Source organism: Euphorbia lathyris, chromosome 4 (genome assembly GCF_963576675.1).
Source record: "Euphorbia lathyris chromosome 4, ddEupLath1.1, whole genome shotgun sequence".
NCBI lineage: Eukaryota > Viridiplantae > Streptophyta > Magnoliopsida > Malpighiales > Euphorbiaceae > Euphorbia > Euphorbia lathyris.
The window spans coordinates 9296564-9309021 of NC_088913.1; the positions used below are offsets into that span (position 1 = coordinate 9296564).

Here is a 12458-nt window from a genome sequence, read left to right on the forward strand (position 1 = left end):
TAGACTATCATTATAGTTTTTCCTTAGTTGCAAAGGTGGTAACTGTGAGATTTTTACTTGCTATAGCAGTCCATTTTGGTTGGGAAATCTATCAAATAGATGTAAACAATGCATATTTGCATGGTTACATTGAACAGGATCTCTATATGGAGCCACCTGAAGGATACAGTGCAAAGAAAGAGGAAGTTTACAGACTTGTGAAATCCATTTATAGACTCAAACAAACTGGAAGGCATTGGAATAAAGAGCTGACTTACAAATTGATGAAATTGGGATTCAACAGATCTGTACATGACTACAGTATGTTTTATAAAACTGAAGGGAATGAATTCACAATGTTAGTTGTGTATGTGGATGATATCTTATTGACAGGATCGTCATTGAAAATTATTGAAGATGTAAAGCAAGAATTGCACAAGGCCTTTACCATCAAATACTTGGGAATTGCTAAGTATTTTTTGGGAGTTGAATTATCAAGGTCAGAGGATGGGGTGGTGTTATCTCAACATAAGTACATCAATGATATGATCAAAGAAGCTGGATTAACAGAAGCAGAAGTCGCATATGCTCCTTTACCCGCAGGAGTGGACCTCACCGAAGATAGTCCTGTTATCGATAATTGTGATTGATATAGAAGAATCATTGGGAAGCTTCTTTACCTTAGCTTCACCAGGCCTGACATAAGTTATGCAACTCAACAGCTTAGTCAGTTTTTACAACAACCTACTAAAATTCAGTTCAATGCAGCAGTACATGTGTTGAGGTATTTAAAAGGAACAACAACTATATGGCTGTTTTATCCTACCAGATCAAACTTAAGTATTAAAGCTTTTTGCAAGAATGACTATGAAGAGCAGGATAAACAAAGCCAAATGAGAATGACTGCATTTAGTGATGCTGATTGGGCAAGGTGCAAGGACACAAGAAGGTCAGTTGGAGGTTATTGTGTATTTCTGGGTAATTGTCTTATTTCATGGAAGGTGAAGAAACAACCAACAGTGAGCAAATCTTCGGCTGAAGCAGAGTATAGGGCCATGGCAACCACTTCGTGCGAAGTAAAATGGATCACATACTTGCTGACAGAGTTAGGATTAGATATTGAAAAACCAATTCCTTTGTTTTGTGATAACAAAGCTGCAATTCGTATTGCAGAAAATCCGGTTTTCCATGAACGGACTAAACATTTGGACATTGATTGTCACATAGTTAGGGAACATTTACAAAGTGGGCTCTTATGAAATCCATATATAGCTTCTGAAAACCAGCTAGCTGATGTCTTCACGAAGCCATTAACATTTGCTCAAATGTTACCTATGCTATCGAAGATGGGAATTGTAGAAATGGAACAAGTGAAAGATAGAAAAACAAGTATACATGTGAAGGATATTTCACACATGAAGAGGGGGTGTTGAGAATATGGCACGTGTTCAACTTGTGCTCATAACAGACTCCAATTCTAGCGAGAAAATGGGTTGCTAGTCTAACAGCTAATAGTGAGCTGTATTTTCATATTTTCGATCATACCCCTGATTGTTGATTATAAATACAGAGATTACAATAATAAAGAGCAACGACTATTAGTTTCTTTCTTTTAGTTTTACACTATCAGTCTTAAGCTTGGTTAACCATTCAGACTGTTATTGAACAAGTTCTAGAAATAACAACATATCCATATATAGCAACCGAACCAGGACAATAGAGAGTAGCATTTTACATTGAAAAAAAAACATAACAGATATTTAGTACCAAATTGAAAATGAATGATCATCTACAAAGCATTTAAACATTTAACCTCAGCATACAAAATGACATGAAGAAACATTAGAGCTTAAATAGCTTAACGCTGCTAATTAAAACCACTAAACCATAATCATCATCCAACTAGTCCTTAATTAAAACATTATCATCATTACCAAATGTCAACAGGCCCTGTTTGGGAATTAGCTGTTAGCTGATTACATTAGCTGATTTGACTAGCTGATTTGATTAGCTGTTTGTGTAGACCTGTTTGGTAAAAATTAGCTGATTGATAATAGCGGTTTGTGCAAAAAGACGAATAAGGGCATTAATTTTGGCGCAAGAGAAGAGGGAGTCTATCTATTAAGGTTAAAGAAGTCCATTAATTTTAATATTGCAAAACGCTAATTGAAAAAGCTCATTTTAAGAGCTTTTTCTAAATTAGCGTTTTCATCCCAAAACTCTCTCCCAAACCTCTCTCCACCAAACACTCCAATTAGCGGTTTCAGTGGTCAAACCTCTAAAGTTGGTCAAAACCGCTCTTTTTATCCCAAAACGCTCTTTACCAAACAGGGCCAAAATGACACAATCAACTACAATTTAGTTTATAAAAGTAATCAATATAACTAATGAACCACAAAAAGATAAAAAAGAAACCCTTCCATATCTACTTAAACTGTAGCAACTCAAAATCGCATTTTTGGAACATCTTGGCAACCTCATCAACCCTTGGTCAAATGCTTCGACATCGAAAGATGTACATGATCTTCCAATTTGACCACCATCTTTTCCAACACTCTTGCATTCTTGAGTAGAAATTCTACGAACATTAACACAACCTCATCCGGACAGCCAATGATTATAATAGCCTTTAGATGCGATGATAAACAATCAAAGAGAGTCGTATTGGAATTCCAGTAGTTTTCTCCAAAATCAGTCAGCTTGGGGAAATTATAATATATCTAAAGATGAAACAAAAAAAAAATTGTTACAACAATGTACTTCTTTTATGAAAACCCATGAAATTAACATATTAAAACATTTCCTATTGTTCCTTTTGCTTTATAAACATAAAATCGAGAAAATTCACGAAATGTCAACCATTTAATCCACAATAATACTTGAATTAAATTTGACAACTAGAATTAAAAGGTTGCAAAAATTACCCGATCATAGTGCCAAACACTAATAGCTAATTTCTCAAGCAAATGTGAACTACGAAGTAGACTTGCAATTCCAAATCTCGGGTTCATTTTACTAGGATAATCCAAAATCAAGCACTTGATGTTTAACACCGGTAAAGAAAGATCTCTCATGGAAGCTAAATTTGAGAGAACCTGCAACCATAAAGAATATACTTCATTGTTAAATTTAAACATAATGTGGAATAAAAAAGGATGAAATGGTTTCTTATTCTTTATAAGTTACCTTGATAAAGGATCCCCCAAGTGTTAGGTGTTTGATATGCTGAAGCTGTTGAAGAATGTCTTTAATCCAACTTTTATGAATTTCTTGATCTGAAATTTTATACTCCTCCAGTTCGTAAAACTCAGGGCCAAAAAAATCAATAGTAGCACAAAGTAAAGATGACAGATTCAGTAATTTAGCAGTTCCAACTCGTACCAAACTACTAAAAATACTCAGTTTCTCAAGCTTTGGACATGAAATTACAACATCAGAAAAGGGTCCTATAACCAAAGTTTTCAAAGATTCAGACGCAATAACCAGCCCTGAAATCCCATCACAGTTGATTAATTCAAATGATTCTAGTAACAAACTACCAGATACAACATTTTCAATCACTTGAGTAATCAGCTTTGAATCACATGTAGTCAAAATATTAACATTCAAAGATAATTCCTCAAGGTTTGGACATAAAATTTCAAAAGCTGAAACAAAATAATCCGTGAATCCATAACAACGAAATTCTTTCAAAGATTTGGAAACAATAATCAGCTTATCAGACACAGAAAGACTGTCAAACAATTCTAATGATTTGAGCGACGGACTGCCAGAAAGAATATGTTCCATCGCTTGATCAGGCAACTTACAAGAAAACATAGCCAATTCTGTGAGGCATTCCCAATTTACCTTTCCATTAGGCATAAAAGTACAATCTCGGATTGTTAATTTAACAAGTAAAGCATTGTTGAAAAGGAATTCTGGCAACGTGTATTCTCCGAATAAAGTCAAGCATAAGTCCTCCACACATTTTCTTGTTGCAAAACAGATTTTAGCAGTAATCCAAGGATCCTTATCATCGCGCTAAAAGGATGATCAATGTGGAATTTTTTGAACTTGGAGCAGTTGTGGAGATTTAAGGTATTGTCAATGTCATTAGATATATCAGTATAATGGAAGATGAGAACTGGAACAAGAGTCCATTGATTCTGCCATAGTTTTGATAGAATTCCAGTCTGAATAGCTTCTTTTGTTGAAGGCAAAAAAGAGAGGATATGATGAATGAGGCAATCTGGCAAATCACTGATTCGGTCTTGATTCTCCTGATCCACCTTCAACCTTTTGCTTCCCATTTCCTGACTCAGAAGACGTAACGTAACTAAACCTATGCTGCTGTGGAAGAAGATGGAATACAATGTATGCGTCTCTTGAGTCCCCTGAAATTTGAAAATTATTGTGCCTCTTCGATCATAATAATTACAAATCATCAAGCCCAAACGTTTCTTCTTTTTAATTTGGAAATATTTTCAAATTTTAATAAAATAGCTAAATTTTCAATTGATTAAATTGGAATTATCAAATCAACTGTATCTATTCTTAATCGTCATTTCAACATTTGTCAAAGTATAAAAAAATCCTTAAAATTTTTATTTTTAATACATTTTATGGTTATTTTTGCTTTTTGTAGTAGTTTTAATGCTTTTATGATTTTTGTAAGGTTTCATTCCTTGTGTTTTTCTTATTGTTTGCTTATTCATCAATTAAAGATAGGCTTAATGCTTCTCCAGCCCCCTCAACTTGTCCAAATTGATCATTTTACCCCTCCAACTCATCGAATGTCCTATTTACCCCCTTTAACTCCATAAAAATGGTATTTCTCACCCCTTAACTTATCCAAATTTGTCATTTTACCTATTCTCAACTCATTGAATATCCTATTTACCCCATTATCCATAAAGTTTTAAATGGACTAGAAAACCATAATGCAAAAGAAACCTTAATAAACACAAACTCTATATACCGCATAAAAAACCAACTTGAAAATAATTAAATATTTTCAATAGCAACTCATTGAAGAGAAAGCGGTGCAGTAGAGAATTGAGTTTTGTTTACTTACCTTACCTTGAGAGCTTCAACATGAAGTTTGATCCACCTGCCTCGCTCTCACTGCTGCTGCTTTTATTCTTCTTCCATCTCCAAATTAAGTCTGCAATTGCCGCACCGATTGCTACCCCTTTTACAGCTTTAAGAACCCTCATGGAGGTAAGGATCAAATCCTGAAAACTTGTAGAAGCAATTGAAGTTGTAAACCGTTTGATCGAACTGGAGCCGAATGAGGATGATGGCCGTTGCTGAAACCTCAAATTTTCAGCTACAGCAGAGATGGCGGGTCTGAATCAGGGACTTCGTTGAATGATGTGATGAAAAAGAAAAAGGAGGCAGAGAAAAAGTTTGAGGGAAATCTGTCCTGAAGAATCATCTGTACTGAGAGTTTATATTTGATAACATGTTTTGCAACAAAGTTCTTCTCGAAGAGGGTCATCTCCCCTCATTCTAAGTTTACAACATTGAACTCTCTGTTATCATGTTCTTTTTTTTTTAATACTGATGATGTTGTATTTCCAGATTCTGTCTTCAAAAATCATCGACGTTGTTCCGTCTGTTGGACTTGGATTGCTGCTTCTTGACAAAGCGTCTTTGTGCAAGTTCAATCGCCGAATTAACAAATGGAAAAGAAGGCTGATGTTTGATGCCGGAAGAATGGAGCTCATCTCCACAGTGCTTGTAAGCCTTCACACTGGTCGTCTTCTTTCAAGCTAGAAGATCTTGAAATCGATTTCACTGAGTAGTGGAATTTGACGGTAAAGGACCACATGTCCCTTTCTTTTCTTTTCTTTCTTTTTGTGCTCTCTTTTAATGCTCACTTGTGTCGCACCTCTTGTGTCGCGCTTGAAGATAAAGCGACACAACAGAGTAACTAGTGTCGCGCGTTCTATAAACGCGACACAACTAAGTATTATGTGTCATCACTTATGTCATGCTTGAAGAGCGTGTGTCACAAACGAGTTACTTCTTGTATCGCGTGTCTTACAGTGTGACACAAGAACAAGCTTGTGACGCGCCTTTACCAAAGCGACACAAGAAGTGTGTTATCTTTGTGACACGCTTTTATAAAAGCGACACAAGGAGTATGTTATCTTTGTGTCGCTCCTTTTTAAAAGCGCGACACAACTAATACGAACTACTATTTGGAACGACCTAATTAAGCTTAATTCAAATAATTAGGTACATGATTAAAACATTGAGGCGTCTAATTGACAGGAGACAAGGTAAACAAGTTCAGATTCCTAAGTATATAAATCAATCGGAGACTAAATCATAAAACGGGAAGGGGTTAGCAGGGATTAAACCTGAATAAACAAAATAAGGGGGATTAAAAGAATAAAAAGCCTATCATATATTCTTAATTAGGTTAGGGATCATTTGGCAGACCCCAGCCTCCTGTTTCATTCGAGACTCTTCTCTTCCTCCTCATCCTTCCACATCATGAATCAATCAAGAGCTTTCAAGCTCTCGTCCATGGCTTTCGGAAGTCCGGCCGCCTTTTTTTCTCCCATCTCTCTCTTTGAAGCTTTCGTCCATGAGCTTTCAGGTTTCACTCAAACCTCGATCACTTCTTGCCGCTCAAATCATGCGATTGGCTTCCTTATCGTTGTCGGAACTTCCAATTTATGTTTCGCCGGTTCTTTTCTCCGGTAATCTCTTGAGAATCGCTGGCTTGAGTCAACCGATTCGGTGACGGAGTTCTCTTGACTTTCCGATTGTTAAGGCTGCGGCTGCTGATGCCGAAGGGTAAGACTTGCATATTCTTTTCTGAATTTAAAAGAAAAAAAATGGAAAAATAATGGCTGCTGATGCTGGGTTTACTCAAGTTTCAGGTATGGAAATGTTGTTCAACACTTGTGGAGCTACCAATATAGCAGGAAGTGGGTTTGAGGAGAGGAGGGATACTGCTTTCTCTGTGTTGTAAAACGGTGTCGTTAGTGGGCATGGATTTTATACTACTAGCTATCAAGCTGTGTATGTTTTGGGGCAGTGTGAAGGTGATGTTGGGGATTCAGATTGTGGTGAATGTGTTAAAAGTGCTGTGCAAAGAGCTCAGGTTGAATCTGGTAACTCTATTTCTGGCCAAATCTATCTGCATAAGTGCTTTATTCGTTACAATTATTATCCAAATGGGGTCCCTAGAAGATCATCATCCTCATCATCTTCTCATTCATCTTCTTCTTCAGGTAAATCTTGAAGGAGTTGTTTTTCCTTTTCCATAGATAAACTTTTGTTGATTTGTTTGATGACTGGCAAGTTTTATTGGGAAATTGAATTAAATCTGTTGGTCACTTTCTTTCTGTCAATAGAGATTGATTGGCCAAATTGAATATAAAAAAAGTAATCATTTTTCTATTGTTTGTGTTTAAGTAATGTGGAATTAATATGGAATTAAATTTGGTGTGATGTAGGGACAGGGCAGAATACAGGTGCAGCTGAAGTTGGAATTAAAAATATGGAATTAAAACATTTAAATTTGTTTTTCCTTTTCTATTATATTAGGAGGTGCAGCTGAAGTTGGATTCTTGATTATTTGCTTGCTCTTTGCAAGAGGTTTGATGAAGAAACATGATGGTATGCTAATCAGATTGGATGTAATCTTTTTTTTGTTTTTTTAAATGTTTTAGGCTTAATACATGGTATCATATCTTATTCAGATTATCCGATTAGCCTCCGTAGATACTTCATTAGTCTCGTGAACTTACTTACGATGGACTATTACTTAAAGTGACTTATTAATTAACCTCCTCAGACTTGAAATTGAAGCTGAATTTTCACCCTTTAAGCGTTGTTTTTAAAGATGTGATATCAGTGCTATATATGTGTTATAATTTGAATTTGCGGGTGCAGACATGTAGAGCCTTCTAAAATCTTTGGCGAGAGATTTCCTGCACTGGTTACATATTTCTTCTTCTATACATTTGAGTTGCAGGCAAATATTATCATTTTGTTTGCAGATCCAATTTTGAGGCTAATCTACCACCCTAGCAGATGCTAAAAATCCATTAACCTCTGCCTTGTATTTGATTTAAGGAATAACTGATTGGTTTGTGTTTCCTGTACAGGTACTTCTTAAATGTCATCTTCAACATACCCAATAAAAAAGTCTACAATTATTTCCCATATCCATAGTATGTGGATTTTCTCCTTTTAGATCAATTATGGATTCATCTTATTAGTACATAATCTATTGTATACTGCACTATGGTCATTCCTGGTGCTTTTGAAATTTATTACTTTATCTCATAATTGCTAGTCTGCTCTTTCTTCAGTTTTGTTTCTGTTGTACATCTCCTGGTTGGAGGGGTATATTGCCTTGTTTCTTGGTCTGTGGGTCTTCCCAAACATGCATTAAGTTTCAGTGGCTTCAATTTCTATATTTACGCAACAATGTTCAGTAAATTTGGATCAATTTCCATACAGTTTTAGTGCTAGTTGCACATGCACAGAGTATAACACACACGTACATACAACTGAACTCTTCAGGTTTCCTTGATGCCTAGAACACTTGGATGTAAGAAGAGTATGGTTGTGAAATTTAGTTGTTCATATCAGAAGTAGATTTTCCTGCTTTCTCTAAAATAAAGATTAGATGTTCGTGTTATATTTTAGGATGACGAATGTATTGTACTAAAATCCTGTGTACACTTGAGGCATTCCATACAAGTTCTTAATGGAGACACTTCATGGGAGAACTTGTCATATTGATATTATGACTGACCGTGAATTTAGTTCATTTCCTTCACGTAATGAATGTGATTGGTGCACATATGAACCCCGGCCTCGTGCCTCCCTTATATTGCTCTGTAAACAACTCAGTTTTGACTCTGCCATTGCTTTTTCAATTTTCTAGTTTCAACAGAACTATGGCATACAGAAACACATAGATAGTTTTCAATATGTCAATTGTATTTGTGTTTCTTCATATTTCAAGCTGGGTTCAGCAGCTTTGCTCTTTATATTGTGGAGTTGCTTTCTTAGTCTGACTTCAATTAATTTTGGTCATTGACAATGACTAATTGCTAAACCATATATACATATTATTCCAAATATAGATATTTGACTTGTTGAAAAACCTTTTCTTGATCATACTTGACTAGTTTTGAATATGTGGTCCTTATTCATCAATGAGGTGAATAATTAAATGTCCATAATTCTATTGTGTGGCTTTTAATACAGGGCAAAATCTACAGATTTTGCAAATGAAGAAGACGAAAGCAAGAAGAAGAAGAAACTGAAGAGTCCAAAAGAAAGAATCCTATCAAGTACAAATAATTAAAGAAGGCTTTAAGTCTTTACGTAACCCTTTGGTATTCCAAGGGTATTTCAGACCTTTTCCCACAAGAGTATTCTAGAAGCAGCCCATGCTAATAGAATGCACCACACCTCATGTGAACCTAAGCCCGAATCAATCACAGCCATCCATCAAAAGGCTTATTGATCAACGGCTAGGATTGAAACATTTTTCTTTGTCCTTGTAGTACTTTTTACTTGTTGAGCACACCTAGCAATAGATTAAATATGTAATTAGTACCTATGTATTCCTTTAATGAGAAATCAAAGTTATTGAGACTTTACCTCATTCAATATTCTTATTGAATATTCATATGGTATCAGAACAACTCTGAAATTCTGCTTCAAGTAAGCTTTAATGGCTGCCCCCATCATCACCTCTAGTAGCCCTTATCACTTGCCCCCAAATGAGACTCCTACCCTCTCCCTTGTCTCGCAAGTTCTCACTGGCCCTAACTACCACCAATGGTCACGGGCCGTCAAGGTAGCACTCATGTCGAAGAACAAGTCCACCTTCGTTGATGGAACCATCAAGGCCCCTGCTTTAGACGACACCATGTACAATCAGTGGGAGAGATGCAACAATATGGTCATATCTTGGATACACCATGCCATCTCTCCCTCCATAGCCCGCAGCATCATGTGGTTGGACAAGGCGGATCAGATCTGGGCAGATTTTAAGGAACGCTTCGCTCAAGCGGATTCATTGCGAATCCTGGAACTCCGGCGTGAGATCCACAGCCTGAAACAAGGAAACGGCAACGTTATGGACTACTACACAAATCTAAAAATACTCTATGATGAACTTCTCAACTTGCGGCCTATGCCTCAATGTACCTGTCGTGCCGTTTGCAGCTGCGGTGCATTCAAAATCTTGCGTGACCAACAAGATGCAGACCAGGTGATCACTTTCCTGCAAGGACTGAACGAATCATACTCCACTGTCTGTTCTCAAATCCTCCTCATGGAGCCACTCCCTTCGCTCAACAAAGTATGCTTTTTCCATCCAACACGAACGACAGATAGGCCTTGCGCCTGTGAAACACGGAGAGGGAAGTGAGAGTACTCCATTCGCGGGATTCACAAATACTCAAGGCAGACAAAACAACAATCGCAACAATGCAAGGTATGGAAATCGCAAAAATAACAACAAAAATTCATCACTATATACTTTCTGCGGCAATACAGGTCATACTGAAGATATTTGTTTCAAAAAACATGGGTACCCCCCAAGTTATGGCAACCGAAGCAAAGGAAGTAATTCCAGAATCACACAGCCTAAGGCAAACTCAACAACCAACCAACACAGAGAGCATGGTGACTCGGGCGACGAAGATAACAGACAGACCAGCTTAGAATCCTTCTCCTTGACCAAAGACCAGTATCAGACATTGATGGCATTATTACCACCAAACGGCTCAGGCAAGTCCACAGCCACCAGCAGCAGTGTCAATACCTTTGCCAAGGCAGAGCACTCTAGTATGACTCTCAACACTTTACCTAGTAAGTTTACACGCCCTTACTGGATAATAGACACCGGAGCCACAGACCACATAGTATGCAATGTTAAGTTCTATATGACACACTCCAAGATTGACAATTGTTGGGTGAACCTACCTAATGGAGACAGAGTTAAAGCTGAATACGTGGGCACCGTAGTGTTGAGTCCTGAGCTTGTTTTACATCACGCACTGTGCATCCCTAATTTCGACTACAACTTGATATCCACTAGTAAATTGCTTGCCACTAGTCAAATGTGTATGCTTATAACTGGGTCCACATGTATGATACAGGATATTCAAAAATGGAAGAGGATTGGCTGGGCTAAGGAGCATGATGGCCTCTATTACTTAGAACATCCTATCCCTAGCATAGTTGATGAACACTCTGTTTTTTCTGTTAAAGCCAATGTATGGCATTTGCGTTTTGGGCACCCCTCTTATGAGCGTTTAAAGGGCCTACATCTATCCTGTAATGATTTCCATTCAATCAAAAATGCACCTTGTGACATTTGTCAACGAGCTAAACAGAAAAAGGCGTCTTTTCCACTAAGTAATAGCATAGCTAACGGTGTTTTTGATCTCATTCACGTTGACATTTGGGGACCGGTTAGGGAATCATACTCAAATAAACACTATTTCCTAACTATCCTTGACGACTATAGCAGGTATACTTGGATTTCATTAATGGATACCAAGGCTGACACAAGCACCACATTACAGCATTTTTGCAGCTACGTCAACAGACAATTCAATAAGCAAGTTAAGATTATACGCTCAGACAATGGCCCTGAATTTCTCATGAGACAATTCTATGCAACCAATAGGATCATACACCAGACCTCGTGCCCGGAGACACCACAGCAAAATGGTAGAGTCGAACGCAAGCACTTAGATATCATGAACACCACTCGTGCCATCATGTTTCAAAGCTCAATGCCTAGACTCTACTGGCCTGAAGCAGACAGTCATGCAGTGTACTTAATAAACAGGCTTCCCTCAACACCAGTACAAAAACAAACGCCCTATGAACGCCTCTACGGGGAGGCTAGCATCCTTGACAACCTCAAAGTTTTCGGGTGCTTAGCTTATGCTACCACCCTTGACAGAAATAAAACAAAATTCACGGACAGGGCTGTGAAATGCGTTTTCTTAGGGTATTCACATGGCATCAAAGGATACAAACTTTTGAACTTAACTACTAACGTGGTTTTCTTTTCCAGGAATGTTACTTTCTTTGAACAACATTTTCCCTTTTCAGACAAAGACAAATGTTTCAATCCTATCAAGTAATACAGGCAAACGCATTCTACACTGAAGATAATCTAGATATTTTGCATTCATCACTTATTGACGATGATGAAGACCCTCAACTCAACACACAGACAATTGCAACACAAGATAGCATACCAGACATACAACATGACATGCAAAATGTGGATGCAACACAGGCTGGCACTGACAGTGATAATGAAGACCCAATACCCACAACCACATCAACACCAGGAAGACCCATCAGAACCAAAAGGATACCTACTTACCTCTAAGACTATCATTTAGCCTTAGCAGCAGGATCCACTTTGCCCTGCCTCACCAACTCGCCTCACTCCCTGTCTAAACACCTTTCCTACTCCAACTTTT

At 37.4% G+C, this 12458-nt stretch overlaps 1 pseudogene; it reads left to right on the top strand.

Annotated features, from left to right (window-relative positions):
• The first annotated feature begins 6823 nt into the window (after positions 1-6823).
• Positions 6824-8084, top strand: LOC136227048 (plasmodesmata-located protein 2-like; annotated as a pseudogene).
• Positions 8085-12458: the final 4374 nt, after the last annotated feature.